General features: G+C 37.3%; 1 protein-coding gene across 7 annotated transcripts in view; it reads right to left on the bottom strand.

The window, feature by feature from the left end:
* LOC138053030 (tetratricopeptide repeat protein 28-like) overlaps positions 1-17,355 on the bottom strand; it is a 35,206-nt gene that overhangs the window by 15,651 nt on the left and 2,200 nt on the right. Inside the window, exons 1-12 of one of the 7 annotated variants that reach the window (XM_068899704.1) lie at positions 15,302-15,626; positions 15,141-15,188; positions 14,189-14,234; positions 13,883-13,931; positions 13,159-13,206; positions 12,859-12,907; positions 11,661-11,707; positions 11,369-11,407; positions 10,641-10,688; positions 10,341-10,389; positions 9,690-9,736; positions 9,392-9,440 (exon numbers count right to left, since the gene is read on the bottom strand). The gene's annotated coding sequence lies outside the window, so the exon portion shown is untranslated. Of the gene's footprint in view, positions 1-9,391; positions 9,441-9,689; positions 9,737-10,340; positions 10,390-10,640; positions 10,689-11,368; positions 11,419-11,660; positions 11,708-12,858; positions 12,908-13,158; positions 13,207-13,882; positions 14,075-14,188; positions 14,235-14,655; positions 14,704-15,140; positions 15,189-15,301; positions 15,627-17,355 lie in introns of those variants that run through there. The other 6 variants (XM_068899703.1, XM_068899708.1, XM_068899705.1 and 3 more) reach the window with 6 other exon arrangements.

The raw sequence follows: 17,355 nt of genomic DNA on the forward strand, positions 1-17,355 counted from the left end.
ATCTAATTGACAATTATTCTCAACGAAAAAGGTGCTTTTGGACGTTGGCGAACCGACTTCATACGGTGGTGAAACGACCGGTATTCTGACCAAGCCGTGTTCCGCTGCTTCTTTTAGGAGTACTCCACATTACTCCACTCTAAATTTTACATATGTTTAAGATCGATAGCTTTTACATAACATAGTAAAAAACCAGGTGGATATATTTGGATATAGCAGCGTTTCAGAACTTCAAACTTGCTCACTTAAAATCGCTCGCGACGAATCGGATTCCCCGCCGCAGTCAATTTTACCAACAATATTTTAAAACTATTTGCAAGATTTCACCCGCTTGGGAAAATCAACAAACAACAAATACGGTTTAATCAGGGCGCTTGTAATTCCATCTTGATAATTTAAATAAAATACGAGTAAAGCTTGCTGTTAATACTCTGTCCGAAAAAGTTTGCAAAGACATGGCTTTGCATGAAAACACCACAGAAAAGATACAAGAACTTATGAAAATGTGAAATGCTTTGGAATGTCTTCAAAGATAACAGTCCACTGCAGTCAATAACAGATCAACGTGTTACCAACTTAAACCAACTACTTAATTACTTTAAAGCCTGGAAACAAACAGACAGATGTGTAAGAACACTTCATAACATGGCAAACAATGTTTGATCTCGAGGTAATATATAGACTAAACTTAAAATGGATCACAGCAAAACAATGCAAAACTGATAAGTTATTGTAAATACCATGTCCTTGTCCCCTTAGGTATAACTATGCAAAAAAGCCATACTATTCCATGGCAACTCCTTCATATTTTGTACCATCTGAGGACAAAGCAATGATTCCAGTTCCTTGTAGAATATCCTCCCGTGAAGAAAAGCAATTTGTAGCCTATCACTACTGCTACGTTTTAAGACTCCCCATCCTCTCCCAAACCGCATATTGTTTTCTTTGCCTTTGTGCAGTTTGGCCCCAACAAATAAGCTAACCTGTGGCTGATCAATATGATCACATTTTGTTCTACAGTGTGAAACATAAATAAAATAATTAAGAGCATGAGCCCTGGAACATACCATAAAAAATAACAATGACTGTATTTATTGTTAGGCTTGACTAGCAACACCACACAGAGAACTTAAAAAATATAGCATAACTATTTCACACTCAAGGATCACAGGCATCTATTTTTGGGGGTCTGAGGGCTTATTTAAAGAAAAGAAAAAAAAATGTGTCCGATCTAGCCGTTTTACTCAATCAAATAGTACATATCAATACAGTAACTCTCTGTTTCATATTGTTTTCAAGGTGTCAGTAAAAGGCCTTAAAGGACTTCTACATCTGCATCTAGTGAGTACATATTCCAGAACTCGGCAAGGTCCCTTTTTGACTTGTGGCTGTTTCTGCTTAGGTGGCCTCATACACCACGAGCCTTTTTGGAGATATCACCGCCAAGCCGGCCACGTCTGCTGAATAATTTTTATGGTCAAATATTTGTTAATCCCTCCTACGTGATTCAGTTTTTCATACATGTACTATCTGGCTGTTTCTGTGATTAAAGTTTTTAATTTCACACAGAATTTGTTTCATTTGTTAGCCTTATTTTGGGGTTGAGAGTTTGCTTTGTAAATTTCTCCCCCTCATTCTACAGACTAACCCTAACTTTTGTGTATGATGTTTCCCCAACTCAGCCACCATTCACACAAAATATATTCCCCTCAAACTACCTGCTAATTAGTGAATGTTTTAGTTAGTGGAGAGAAACCCCTTCTTGTAAGGAGGATTCTTTTATCAACACCAATTAAGAAAGCTACAAAGGTTGCTAGGTTAACTGCTGCTTCATGTATTACTATTAAATAACCAATCTTAATTTCACTTGGACAGTTCATCTTTAATTTAATATGGCTCTTTCGTGGGGCACCAGACACAAATGGTAACATAATTATTGTTTAACTACTGTTTGCAAGACGTTATGTTTTGGTGTGATATTGTTTCTTGTCGCCTGTTTCCATTATTTTATGTCATCTGTATTTCGTACACGTAGTAGATGTTTTTGCCATACATTCCGACTCCCCTCAGAGGGTTTTTGATTCAAATGCTTAACCACTCTGCAAAATTCCAGTCTTATTGATTGAGTTATAGAGACTATAATCCAAAAAAATACATTTATCACTCTTTTGTAAAGGTCATTCAAAAAATGAGGGCGCTAGCATTTATGACTTTGTAATATCTTGTCTCATACTTCCAGTTTCATTTTTTTTTTTTTTGATTTTGCAAATTAGAAGATTGTAGGACTTATTTTCAGATAATTAATGGTAAGAGGTAACAATATTTAGCTCTATTTTCTATTTTGTTTTGAAAAGACAGAGAACGAATCGAACACCTTACGCGGATCTGTGATCAACTCTGCACAGTCTTCAGGTAAGAAAAAATAATTGGAAATGTGACAGCCAAGGCTTGTATGAAAGAAAGCTTGTCGTCTATTTTGTGCTTCATTATTCAAGGAAACGGTTCTTCATGGAAACGGTTTGATCCTGAAATTTTAGTTTGTTGTAATATTGCGCATATTTGACACGACTGAGTTTCTTCTCTTCACGCACGTAATGAAATAGGAAGGGGTTTTTGCCTCTAATAGCAAATATGTTGTTTCAAAAAACTGTTCGCTGGAAAAGGTGGCCTTTATGAATTCATAATAATTATAGCGCGCTATTACTTGGTGTAACAGCGAACTTGTTTTGCCTGGGTGGCTTTAGAACGAGGAATATTCATAATAATTATTGCGTACATGCTTTTTCTTTGTTGTAAAAGCCAACTTGTTTTGCGTGGTTGGCTTACAGAACGAGGAATATTCATAATAATTATAGTGCGCTTTTACTTGGTGTAAATTGTTTTGGGTGCTTGGCTTATAATATTCATAATAATTATAGCCCACTATTACTTGGTGTAAAAGCGAACTTGTTTCGCGTGGTTGGCTTACAGAACGAGGAATATTCATGATAATTATTGCGTGCTTTTACTTGGTGTAAAAGCGAACTTGTTTTTTGTGGTTGGCTTTCGAACGAGGAATATTCATAATAATTATTGCGTACATGCTTTTTCTTTGTTGTAAAAGCCAACTTGTTTTGCGTGGTTGGCTTACAGAACGAGGAATATTCATAATAATTATAGCGCACTTTTACTTGGTGTAAATTGTTTTGTGTGCTTGGCTTATAATATTCATAATAATTATAGCGCGCTATTACTTAGCGTAAAAGCGAACTTGTTTTGCGTGGTTGGCTTACAGAACGAGGAATATTCATAATAATTATTGCGTGCTTTTACTTGGTGTAAAAGCGAACTTGTTTTGTGGTTGGCTTTCGAACAAGGAATATTCATAATAATTATTGCGCGCTATTACTTGGTGTAAAAGCGAACTTGTTTTGCGTGGTTGGCTTATAGAACGAGGAATATTCATAATAATTATTGCGTGCTTTTACTTAGTGTAAAGGCCAACTTATTTTGCGTGCTTGGCTTTAGAACGCGGACTATTCATCGTAATTACTGCGTGCTTTTACTTGGTCTAACAGCGAACTTGTTTTGTGTGGTTGGCTTATTAAACGAGGAATATTTATAATAATTATTGCGTGCTTTTACTTGGTGTAAAAGCGAACTTGTTTTGCATGGTAAGCTTATAGAACGAGGAATATTTAATGGGTTGCCGTATGGCAATCCCAGTCGGAAAGTGTTTGGCATTTGTTCCGTGTCGGTAAAAGTCTTGCCTGTCACTCCCCTGGTAAGTGGTGGTGTGCATAGAGCCTTCTGCGCGCATTTTCTTAGGATCGAGAGGGTAGTGGAACTGCGTAGATTTCTCTGGTGGCAGGCTAAGTTAATGATTCTACTGTGTCCACTGGCGTCGAAAGTGATGTAACGCGAATGGCGTTTTAGTGGATCCTTAAACAAAATATACCCTTATGGAGCTCAATAATGGAAAGTCAGTTGGATAAACTAGGCAGGCGGTGAAAAACCAACACCTGGAATCTCAAAAGCGAAGAGTAATGGACCTCGACAACAATCTATCGCCCGTCGAGTCGAAATCAAAGTGAGCTGTATTTCTTAAAATAATATTTACCAACTGTGCTGTTATGTAGAACACTGAAATCAAATGGAAAATTCTCTGGTAACTTATGGGTTCAACAAAGACAGAGAACGAATCGAACACCTTCGATCACGTGGATCTGTGATCAACTCTGCACAATCTTCAGGTAAAAAAAAAATAATTGGAATTGTGACAGCCAAGGATTATTTGAAAGAAAGCTTGTCGTCTATTTTGTGCTTCATTATTCAAGGAAAAGGTTCTTCATGTAAACGGTTTGATCCTGAAATTTAGTTTGCTGCAATATTGCGCATATTTGAAACGACTGAGTTTCTTCTCTTCACGCACGTAATGAAATAGGAAGGGGTTTTTGCCTCTAATAGCAAATATGTTGTTTGTTTCAAAAATTGTTCGCTGGAAAAGGTGGCCTTTATGAATTCATCATGTTTTATGATATGCGAGCGTAACTGGATAGTTTTTATGGCAATAGTAAAGCATTATCTTGTCAAAATGAAGTTAGCGTCTTTCTGGTGTGTTAAGTTAATAGACCAATCTCGATATATTAAAATTCAGTCGAAAACAAAAGGCATCATCTCGAGGCTCTGGGGAATAAACTCATACAAATCCTTATATTTATTCCCCAGAGCCTCGTGATGATGTCTTTTGTTTAGGACTGAATTTTAATATATCGAAATTGGTCTATTAAATCGCGAGTTTGTATTTGCCGTCTGCCGCGTAACCTTGATTTCCACTCTCAAAATTACCTCCAGAACCTACTTTTTGCGTAGAATAAGCTTTTAGAATGATGTTCTTATTTTGCATAAAGCAAGCTAACAAAATCTGTACCTTGCTGAGTTCGCATTTGTTAGCGTTAACAGTATTTTCGGTCCGATGCTTCTGTTTGATGAGGGGTATATCGTTTTGGTCTCCCATCCAAACACTAACCCTGCAGGACAGCGTTTAACTTCAGTGAACTTTGGTATTACAAAGCTGTCAGATGTTCAGAGGGCACGCTTAAACTTGTGGTGTAAAGAAGTTGTGAGGGAACTTGAAAATTATCAACATGTCAGCCCAGAAGACAATGTTTCTCGCTTCTCTTTTATTTGTTATTCTTCAGAGACTGGAATGTTGTAGTTCAATACCACACAATTCAGTGCCTTGTGATTTTCTGTAACACGTACCACAGGCAACCCAGTGTATGCTTCACGGAAGCATCTCGTTATAATAATTATTGCGTGCTTTTACTTGGTGTAAAAGCTAACTTGTTTTTGTGGTTGGCTTGTAGAACGAGGAATAATCATTATAATTATTGCGTGCCTTTACTTGGTGTGAAAGCAAACTTTTTTTTCACCAATAGAACCATTGGAATGACATAATTTTCTATTAGTACCAATCGTACCATTGGTACCAATGGACCACCGGAATTGCCCCGTAGGCTGTACCCAGCTAGATCACATGAGAAAATAGTTTCACCAGTAGAACCATTGGAATGACATCATTTTCTATTGGTACCAATGGTAGGATTGGTACCAATAGACCATCATAATTGGTAAAATAGTGAAAGTCCCCTTAATGAAATGCATATTCACCAACAGAACCATTGGAATGACATTCTTTTGTATTGGTACCAATCCTACCATTGGTACCAATGGACTATCGGAATTGACGAATCGTATCCGTTAGTGTATATTGGACAAAACTAAATTGTGACGCAGATGAACAATAAAGTAGCTGCTATTTCCAAAATGATGGAATTACCTGGTGATACAAAACCTTGTCTTGGAGAGTAAATTTTTGACTTAGCAGAAACAATGGTCAACCCCGGGGTCAACCTCAAGAGTTTGGGCGATTGTGATCTTTGTTTTTGACTTTGCTCATTTATTGTCAAACTCTATAACACTTGACAGAAAAAGAAACTTACGAAAACCCGGTACCTTGCCATCATTTGACACAAAATTAATCACGGCGCCCGCTGAATTCCGGCGATGTCACTTTCGATCTTGCGATTAATTTGTGCAACCAAAAGGACAATAACAAAATTGAACATAGCAAAAATCTCCCCAAAATGTTTGTCGCTGATCGTAACTTTTTATATTCTATATTCACGGTTCAAAGTTAATGTTGTTTTCATGTCGTAAATATGTTATTCTCGAACGACCGTCCAGGAAACTTCCCTCTGCTCTTTCTAAAAACTGTGTATCAATTTACTTTTGCATCAATATTTGTTTTTGCATAGAGCAAGCTAACAAAATCTGTACCTTGCTGAGTTCGCATTGGTTAGCGTTAATAGTATTTTCGGTCCAATGCTCCTGTTTTACAAAGGGGTATATGTTTGAGGTCACCCATCCAGATACTAACCCCGCCGGACTCCTGGAATTAACTTTAGTAAACTTCAGTATTACAAAGCTGTCAGATGCTCAGAGGGCACGCTTAAACTTGAGGTGAAAGAAGATGTGAGGGAGCTTGAAAATTATCAACATGTCAGCCCAGAAGCCAATGTTTCTCACTTCCCATTTATTTTCTTCAATCTTTCTGGGTTCAGTACTGTGCTAGTAACCACATGTCTTCTCAGGCTATTTACCCAAGACTTCTATCATGGCACTACAATGATAGACAATACCAAATCAATATTGTGCACTGCTAGAGCTACATATTATGCAAGGACAACTTGAATCTCCTAGAAGACAACACACAGCTCAGTTGACATTTTATATGGAATAAATTGCTGTTTTACTTCACTACCACATGTAAGCAATGCGTGTCTAAAATTTCCAAAGAGGACAGGAATTTCTTCTTTCCGACAAATGATTAATTAATAGGCTGGTAGCCAGGTTTTTAACCTCAGAAAAGGATCTGTTCGTCGTGCGAACGTGTGAGGACCTGTGAGCCAAAGGCCCTCTGCTGGTATGACTTCTGGGTGACCCCTTAAATGGTCTTAATGACCCCCCAACTTGAAAAAAAATTGTCTGGAACGGTGCACTTACCACAGGCAACCCAGTGTACCCTCATGGAGGGTCTCGTTAAATTTAAAACAACAACCCAATTCAAAGATTTTGGCATGAATTAAATGCTTAGGTTCATGCAATAAAAATATGTAACTGCTTCAAAATCTGTCGTCTAATTGTTTTTGTCTGTGAGCTATGGTAATAACTGTTAATAGCTTGACTACAATGGATTTTTTGTAGTTTCCAGCACATTTCTGATTTGCTGGAATATTATTTTATAGGAGCAGGATAATTATGTATGTGTTGTGTATTTTCTGTTTCGAATCTACGTATAAACTATGTTGAAACCATTTTTATTTTTGGACACAAAAACCCCATAACATACCGGTAGCCTTTACATATGCTCCGTAAAGGTTCCATTTGACTAGATAAAACATAGCATTTCCTTTCAAAATATATACATGAGGCATACGTATAACATAGCCTTTGAATAAGGCTTCTGTATCCAATTTATGTATATCATAACATACCATTTACATAAGGTCGTTAAATAGGATTTACATAGATTACACAGTGTCTGGTTCTACAAGGGAAGGTACAAGACATGACTGCCTGATTACCACTAATGACAAAAAACTTTATAGTTAAACAAAGTATTCAATGATCTTTGGTAGTTCTTTATACAGACAAGAAAATGATGCCTGTTTTTGTTGTGGATTTGACTGCTTAGAGTAAGAAGCTTAGTAAAGTCACTCCTGATAAATTTAAAAAGTTACCAATGGCTGAATTGCCTTAAAGGAACCAAAAGTTAAAACCATCAAGGAATAAAATTAACTGGTTGGAAAAGGCCGAGGAAAATCATGAAAAACTGGAATATCCTTGAAAAAAGCTGGAAATTAATACATGATCTTCACATGCTTTCATTTAATAGCATGCAGGAATGTCTAGGAAATCTAGAAAGCAGCATTTGTAACAAGCTGGAAAAACCTGATTTGATCCCAGATTATGATTTCTGGAATAAAGCTGGCAATTTCTTCCCTAATTAGCATGTTTCATTAACATTCTAGAATTTTCTAGAATTTTCCAGAAAAGGAAACTGGTAAATTCCGGGAATTTCTAGAAATTTTTTTTGTCATATCCTAAGAAAAATTCTGGAAATAACCAGAATATTCCAGATTTGTTTTGCAAGGGTCTGTAATCAACCTAAAAGAATGGCGTTGTTATTGCAAACCATAACTCGATCGAATCCACCTCGGACAGGGATAAATTCTGGCTGGGATTCCAAGCGTAAAACTAATAAATCGTATCTCATCTATTCATAGACATAGCCACTGTTGCTTTCCGACTTTCTGTTTGTTTAGTGGTGGGAATTTCCTTCAGAACACAAGCAACAAATTTGCCGCGTAAAGTAACCATTACTGAAGGTATCATATTACTTTCCGGTAAATTAGTAATACAGGCTGAGAGGGCTGCTCCTAATGCACCTTTCTGTCAAGTCTGAGAAAAATCAGGTGCAAACTACTTAAGTTTTTTTTTTTTTTTTTTTTTTTAAAAAAAATGGTTCAAATGCTGGGTGACCCAGGCCTTAATTTTACTTGAGCCACAACATCTCTAAGGACATGCAACTAATTGCTATCGAAACAATATTTTCCAACAGACTCTATCCGTAAGGCAGGTAAGGCCAGGGAAGCTTTTTTTCAATTTCAAAAGGCATGACAATTGATCCCAACGGTCTTAATTAATATCCGCCAAGGAACGTATAAGATTTCAGTTTATTATTTACAGTCTTTTCAGTTATTTTCCCGTTACTCTTAGCATTTGAATTCAAAGTTTTTGTAACTACCATATTTTATCACATTTTTCCAGTATTACGTCAACGTCCACTTACTATATATGTGTACAGAAAAGCAATCCAATGTAAACTCTCATTGTACCTGAAGAAGGCTATTTTCGCCAGCCGAAAGATAGTACACTACTAAAATCAAATCTACGCTGTACCGGCTCTTGCTTAAAATATTTACCTTCTATATAGCCCATAAATGGGGGTACCCCCGACCGGGCTTTAAAGCGAATAGACATTAATAAGGGTTTGTTATGGCTAAAACTGATTGAGTGCATTCATGGTCATTTGCTTTGTGACTTGCTCAATTTTGAACCTAAGCGGATTCAAAAGTTAAAACGTTCTTCCTTCAGGAACAATTCAAGATATATCATTTACTTACTTTCTCTATGGTTAAGGAAAGAATGGAGGGAAGTATGTACAGTTGGATCACACAAGAAACAAACAAATAATTTATTACACCGCTCAAGCTAATGTTACTTATTACCTTGCAACGGCAGACAAATAACTTATTACATCCGGCAAGCTAATATTACTAAATACCTTGCAATGTTCCTCTTGAAAACCTTCTGAGCAGGAATACTGAATACGGCTGAAAAAAAGTTAAGGGATAAATGATACCAGTGGATCATTTAGATGCATCATTTGCAACTGATCATGAGTGACAGTGGTCACTTCAGAAAATAAATACCGGTATGTAGGGAACTCTTAGTCACTAACTTGATCCAAACTGGGTAAAGAGAAAACAAAAAGTAACGCAAAATTCATCAGAACTGGTTTATCAGACATAAATTACTTGTTTGTGTTATTAAGAAACGAGTAACTGCAGTGAGCAACTTACCAAAATGGATCTAATCGATGTGAGGTCCTCGACAACAAGAAATGACTCTGCAAAATTTGATGATTTAATGTGGTTATCCATGCAAATTATATCGAATCTTGTAGGAAAACGTTTAACTTTCATTACACAAATCATTTATGCCTAGTATGCAAAAAGAGTGGAACTGGAGCGGAAAGCTGAAAAGTTCTCAAGAGAACGGATCGAGGTGAGATGACTGTTCATGATTGCTAGGAACAACTCAAAAAATACATGGTTTCGTTCGGCGAGGTTCAAAGTTGTAATGAGAACGCATACATGTACCTTATACGAGGCTCTGGTCTTGCTTAGCTTTAACTAAGACTTTAAAGCGAATAGACATTTCGGGTTTGTTATGCCTAAAACTAATTGAATGCATTCTTAATCGTCATTTGCTTTGTGACACCCTCAATTTTGAATCAAAAACTAAAAACCCTCTCTATTCAGGAAGAATTCAAGACACATCATTTACTTACTTTCTAGATGTGCAAGAAAAGAATGGAGGGCAGTATATAGTTCGATCACACAAGAAACAAATAATTTAGCACCGTGACCCCTCAAGCTAATTGTTACCCATTACCTTGCAACGACAGACGAATAACTTATTACACCCAGTAAGCTAATATTACCAAATACCTTGCAATGTTCCTACTCAAAACGTTTTGAGCAGGAATACTGAATCCGGCTGAAAAAAAAATTAAGGGATAAATAATAGTGGTGGATCATTTAGATGCATCATTTGCAACGGATCATGAGTGACAGTGGTCACTTCAGAAAATAAACATGTAGGGAATTCTGACATAGTCACTAACTCGATCCACACTGGGTAACGTTGAGAAAACAACAAAAAGTGACGCAAAATTCATCAGAACTGGTTTATCACAAGTAAATTACTTGTTCGTGTTATTAAGAAATGAGTAACAGTGAGCAACTTACCAAAACGGATGCTAATCAATGCGAAGTCCTTGACGACAAGAAATGACTCTGCAAAATTTGATGATTTAATGTGGTTATCCATGCATTATCGAATCTTGTAGGAAAACTTTTAACTTTCATAACAAAATTCCCTTATGCCTAGTATGCATTAAAAATGTAGAACAGGAGCGGAAAGCTGAAAATTCTCAAGAGAACTAACAAATGGAGCAGCAAGGAGAAGTCATTTCATACTCGAGCAAACAGCGCAACTGATCAGTGAAGCAGTCCAATTTGAACACTGATCGAGGTGAGATGACTGTTCCATTGCTCCGAAAAACTCAAGTAATGGTTTCGTCCGGCGAGGTTCAAAGTCGTAGTGAGAACGGGTACATTATACGATGCTCCGATCTTGCTTAGCTTTAAGTAAGACTTTAAAGCGAGTAGACATTAAGGGTTTGTTATGGCTAAAACTGATTGAGTGCATTCATGGTCATTTGCTTTGTGACTTGCTCAATTTTGAACCTAAGCAGATTCAAAAGTTAAAACCTTCTTCTTTCAGGAACAATTCAAGATATATCATTTACTTACTTTCTCTATGGTTAAGGAAAGAATGGAGGGAAGTATGTACAGTTGGATCACACAAGAAACAAACAAATAATTTATTACACCGCTCAAGCTAATGTTACTTATTACCTTGCAACGGCAGACAAATAACTTATTACATCCGGCAAGCTAATATTACTAAATACCTTGCAATGTTCCTCTTGAAAACCTTCTGAGCAGGAATACTGAATACGGCGGAAAAAAAGTTAAGGGATAAATGATACCAGTGGATCATTTAGATGCATCATTTGCAACTGATCATGAGTGACAGTGGTCACTTCAGAAAATAAATATGTAGGGAACTCTTAGTCACTAACTTGATCCAAACTGGGTAAAGAGAAAACAAAAAGTAACGCAAAATTCATCAGAACTGGTTTATCAGACATAAATTACTTGTTTGTGTTATTAAGAAACGAGTAACTGCAGTGAGCAACTTACCAAAATGGATCTAATCGATGTGAGGTCCTCGACAACAAGAAATGACTCTGCAAAATTTGATGATTTAATGTGGTTATCCATGCAAATTATATCGAATCTTGTAGGAAAACGTTTAACTTTCATTACACAAATCATTTATGCCTAGTATGCAAAAAGAGTGGAACTGGAGCGGAAAGCTGAAAAGTTCTCAAGAGAACGGATCGAGGTGAGATGACTGTTCATGATTGCTAGGAACAACTCAAAAAATACATGGTTTCGTTCGGCGAGGTTCAAAGTTGTAATGAGAACGCATACATGTACCTTATACGAGGCTCTGGTCTTGCTTAGCTTTAACTAAGACTTTAAAGCGAATAGACATTTCGGGTTTGTTATGCCTAAAACTAATTGAATGCATTCTTAATCGTCATTTGCTTTGTGACACCCTCAATTTTGAATCAAAAACTAAAAACCCTCTCTATTCAGGAAGAATTCAAGACACATCATTTACTTACTTTCTAGATGTGCAAGAAAAGAATGGAGGGCAGTATATAGTTCGATCACACAAGAAACAAATAATTTAGCACCGTGACCCCTCAAGCTAATTGTTACCCATTACCTTGCAACGACAGACGAATAACTTATTACAGAGATGCCAACCTATGGAGATCTAAAATCTGGAGATTTTTTCCAGCCGGTCTCCCCTCCCCTCCCCCCTCGATCAACCTACCCACTCCCCCTCCCCTCCTCCCCCCCCTTTAAACGCACCCACCCATCCCCCAGCAGCTCCTTCAGAATACAAGAATATTCTGCCGCTATTGTGAATTTGCTTAGAAAACAGGGTACTTATGTCAAGAATTTTTCAGTATTGGTTAATCGGAGATCCAATCAAACAATCGGTTATATATATATGGCTATGATAGCGAAAGGAAGTCATTTTGTTTAGTTCTATTAACGTGTGTTTGAAACTCAGAGATGAAGAAGTGCATTAAGAAACAATGAAACGAATTTGAAAATATCGATTTTTTTTAAAACTTGGGGATGCAATTTGAGTCTAGAATGGAGAAACGTCTGTAAAAGGTTCAGAGTCGTTTTTATCCGGGAGATTTAATGACCCGTACGGGAGACCGGGAGATTCGTTCCGTATCCGGGAGACTCCCGGATAATCCGGGAGAGTTGGCACGTATGTTATTACACCCAGTAAGCTAATATTACCAAATACCTTGCAATGTTCCTATTCAAAACGTTTTGAGCAGGAATACTGAATCCGGCTGAAAAAAAAATTAAGGGATAAATAATAGTGGTGGATCATTTAGATGCATCATTTGCAACGGATCATGAGTGACAGTGGTCACTTCAGAAAATAAACATGTAGGGAATTCTGACATAGTCACTAACTCGATCCACACTGGGTAACGTCGAGAAAACAACAAAAAGTGACGCAAAATTCATCAGAACTGGTTTATCACAAGTAAATTACTTGTTCGTGTTATTAAGAAATGAGTAACAGTGAGCAACTTACCAAAACGGATGCTAATCAATGCGAAGTCCTTGACGACAAGAAATGACTCTGCAAAATTTGATGATTTAATGTGGTTATCCATGCATTATCGAATCTTGTAGGAAAACTTTTAACTTTCATAACAAAATTCCCTTATGCCTAGTATGCATTAAAAATGTAGAACAGGAGCGGAAAGCTGAAAATTCTCAAGAGAACTAACAAATGGAGCAGCAAGGAGAAGTCATTTCATACTCGAGCAAACAGCGCAACTGATCAGTGAAGCAGTCCAATTTGAACACTGATCAAGGTGAGATGACTGTTCCATTGCTCCGAAAAACTCAAGTAATGGTTTTGTCCGGCGAGGTTCAAAGTCGTAGTGAGAACGGGTACATTATACGATGCTCCGATCTTGCTTAGCTTTAAGTAAGACTTTAAAGCGAGTAGACATTAAGGGTTTGTTATGGCTAAAACTGATTGAATGCATTCTTCATCGTCATTTGCTTTGTGACACCCTCAATTTTGAATCTAAAAACCCTCTCTGTTCAGAAACAATTCAAGATGCATCATTTACTTACTTATTTCTCGATGTGCAAGAAAAGAATGGAGGACAGTTTTTACATTGTAGTTCGATCACACAAGAAACAAATAATTTAGCACCGTGACACCTCAAGCTAATTGTTACTTATTATCTTGCAACGACAGACAAATATCTGATTAAACCCAGCAAGCTAATATTACCAAATACCTTGCAATGTTCCTCTTTAAAACCTTGTGAGCAGGAAAAATGAATCCGGCTGAACAAAACATTAAGGGATAAATAATACTAGTGGATCATTTGGGTGCGTCATTCGCAACTGATCACGAGTGACGGTGATCATGATCACTTTAGAAAATGAACATATCAGGAATTCTGACGTAGTCAGTAACTTGATCCAAACTGAGTAAAGAGAAAACAACAAAAAGTAACGCAAAATTCGTCAGAACTGGTTTATCACACATAAATTATTACTTGTTCGTGTTATTAAGAAATGAGTAACAGTGAGCAACTTACCAAAATGGGTGCTAATCGACGTGAGGCTCGACAACAAGAAATGAGTCTGCAAAATTTGATGATTTAATATGGTTGTCCATTTTAACTTTCATAACACAAATCATTTGTGCCTAATATGCAAAAAGAGTGGAACTGGAGCGGAAAGCTGAAAAGTTCTCAAGAGAACGGATCGAGGTGAGATGACTGTTCATGATTGCTAGGAACAACTCAAAAAATACATGGTTTCGCTCGGCAAGGTTCAAAGTTGTGATGAGAACGCATACATTATACGAGGCTCTGGTCTTGCTTAGCTTTATGTAAGGCTTTAAAGCGAGTAGACATAAAGAGTTTGTCATGGCTAAAACTGATTGAATGCTTTCTCAATCGTCATTTTGCTTTGTGGCACCCTCAAGTTTGAATCTAAGCGAATTCAAAAACTAAAACCTTCTCTGTTCAGGAATAATTCAAGATACATATCATTTACTTACTCTCTCAGAATGGTGGGCAGTTCATGGTTCCATCACACAAGAAACAAATAATTTATTACACCCTCAGGCTAATGTTACTTATTACCTTGATATGTTCCTCGAGTCGTTGCAAATGAATTAATGGCAAGCAACATTGATTGATTGTTTGCGTGCGCGGTGCGTGCCTGCGTTCGTGACAACCAGCCAAGCTTCTGAATGATCGTGATCACTCAGAAAATAAACAGTTAAGTTGTGCATAAAAGGAATGTGTGCCGACATAGTTACTGACTTTAATCCAAAGAAAAGAAAAGAGAGGCGAGTAGGAAATTTATTACGCATGCATTACTTGTTCTTGCTATTAAACAATGAGAAACAGTAAAGAGTTTAATTTAAAGCAGGCTTATAAGGCATATTATGTGATCACAATGTATAACTAATTAAAGAACAGAAAGCAGTATAGTTCAATCAAACAACAAAAAAATAATCAATTAGGAGTGTCTCATTACCTGGCAAAGTCTTCGTTGGAACGTGTTGAGCAGGAACAAGGAACCCAGCTACAAATAAATTAATGGTAATCAATATCGGTGGATTGTTTGCGTGCGTGCGTCAGTTACAACTGAATGACCGTGACCGCTACAAAATAAATGTAAAAACAATACCGACATACACGCATGATGGAAATGTGTAATGGGCCCGAGGGAAGGAGTTGATACAACACAAGTTGCGTTGACAACGGGCAACGGGGGTAGGACAACTTTAAAATCAGAGTCCTGGGCAGGAATCAAACCTACGACCACAGGCAGACAAAGCCGCGTGACGTCACGCTATTTTGAGACAGTCAACGAATCGAGGAAAATGTTCCATTAAAACTTCAAATCGCGTTGTTTCTTTTCGAAAACTCATTTTATGGACAGCTAGATAAATAAAGTTCACTCAGCTACTATTTTCTACGTTGTCCTGGATGATTTGATGGTTTTTTGGGACGCTTCGATTTCCTCTTCAGATCACACGCGTCGTCACATACGATATAAATAGTCCATTTGTAACGAGGTTATGCGCATGCCTTGCGCATGCATCAAATGGGATTCCTAACGGACCAATCAGGCAAACGTCTCCATTGCTCATCATATTGCGAAAAGCAATGGAGACTTTTGCCTGATTGGTGCGTTAGGAATCCATTTGATGCATGCGCATAATCTCGTTGCAAGCAAGATGGTTGCCAGAAAAGAAGACAACAGGTCATCGAGCTTTCTCGGCAAAGGAAAAGAATCGATCGCTTGTTCTTTTTTTCTGGAAGATTCTAACTTTTAGCTGGTAGCCGCGTTTGCAAAGGCGGGAAATGATGAGGGGTTGCAAAACTTTCCTCCACCATGCGAAGGACTTTTTAGTGTTAGAAGAGTCTTAGTAGCTTGCGTGGCTCCCTTCGCCTGTTGGTGAATAAGTTGAAAACGTGCAAGTGATGTACCACTATAAAATTGGCTGTCGTGTTTGCGGCAAAAAACACGTTGTTTTGCCTTTCGTAAAAACAAACAAAAATCTTCTGTATAGAGGCTTCTATTGTGCTGAAAAAACTGAGAAAACGCGCAGTCGACGAAGCGAATCAAGACAGCGGGTCAAGTTGGTTTGAGCCATTAATTTTCTTGTTGTCAGTTTCATAAATATTTTGAGAGTAAGTTTACAAGTATGACAGAAATGTTGTTATTTGTTTATGTTCGGCAGGAAATGAAAGCTCTTCAAATGCAGTTAGAACTTTTACAACTGCAACAGCAACAATCGGTAAGCTTAAGTTATATGTAAGTTACTTAAGTTTGTGACTGGAAAGTATATATACATCCAGATACAGTAAAAACCCGCGTGTAAGAACCTACATTTTTCCAAGTTTGGCAAAACAAGTTCTTATATTTGGGGGTAGTGATTGGCAATTTAGGCTAAAGTAGGTTCTTCATTAGGTTCCTAAGTTTTCAGTAGAAACCATTCCTGTACAAGCAGAAAAAATAGGTTTGATCCTTTATAATACAGCATTTATTTATAACTGTCTTGTCATGAGCCTTGTGCAAGACTAACTAAAAAATTATATACACTATAAACAAACATTTTGCATACAAAATAAAATACTTAATGGAATAAGTAAACAATTCAAAAAAAAGTCCTTTTGCCTTAATTTTCTGGTCACATTCATTTTATGATGGAACGACATGCTGGTCAGAGCAAAAATATACCTTTTTTTAGGCTGAAACACGAGGCAACCGCAAAAACTACACTGAAGGAATCCGTGCAGGCCTGTCATTAACTTCTTATCGAGAAGAAATCTGGACGTTTGCCTAAGCAAAATGTTTTAAATATGGTGTCATTAAGGGGTCAAAAAGAGCCTAGGCCACGCCCAGATTGGTCCCTTTAAGGAGGTTTTAGTCCTTAAAAGGACCGGGATTCTGCTAACTTTGTTAAGACTCAGTTGAAAGACTTAAGTCTCAAGCTCCAGTCCAACCCGTCTTTGTCATCGAAGAATTGCCCAAGACGGATTTTTGCCCTAAAAAGGTCACCTAGAATTTTCGAGACCTTTTTTCTGGCTGAAATTTTCGAAAGGTAAGTTTTTATCCTTATAATTTTCGGATCACTAGACTTTCAGCTAGGAAATCCAAACAGATGAAAAATTTTTAGGGGATAAAAATATGCCTTTATCTGCCGTTTAAGTACTAAAATACGTTAAACAATGCTATGTTT

The sequence above is a fragment of the Montipora capricornis genome, chromosome 6 (assembly GCF_036669925.1).
Source record: "Montipora capricornis isolate CH-2021 chromosome 6, ASM3666992v2, whole genome shotgun sequence".
Lineage (NCBI taxonomy): Eukaryota > Metazoa > Cnidaria > Anthozoa > Scleractinia > Acroporidae > Montipora > Montipora capricornis.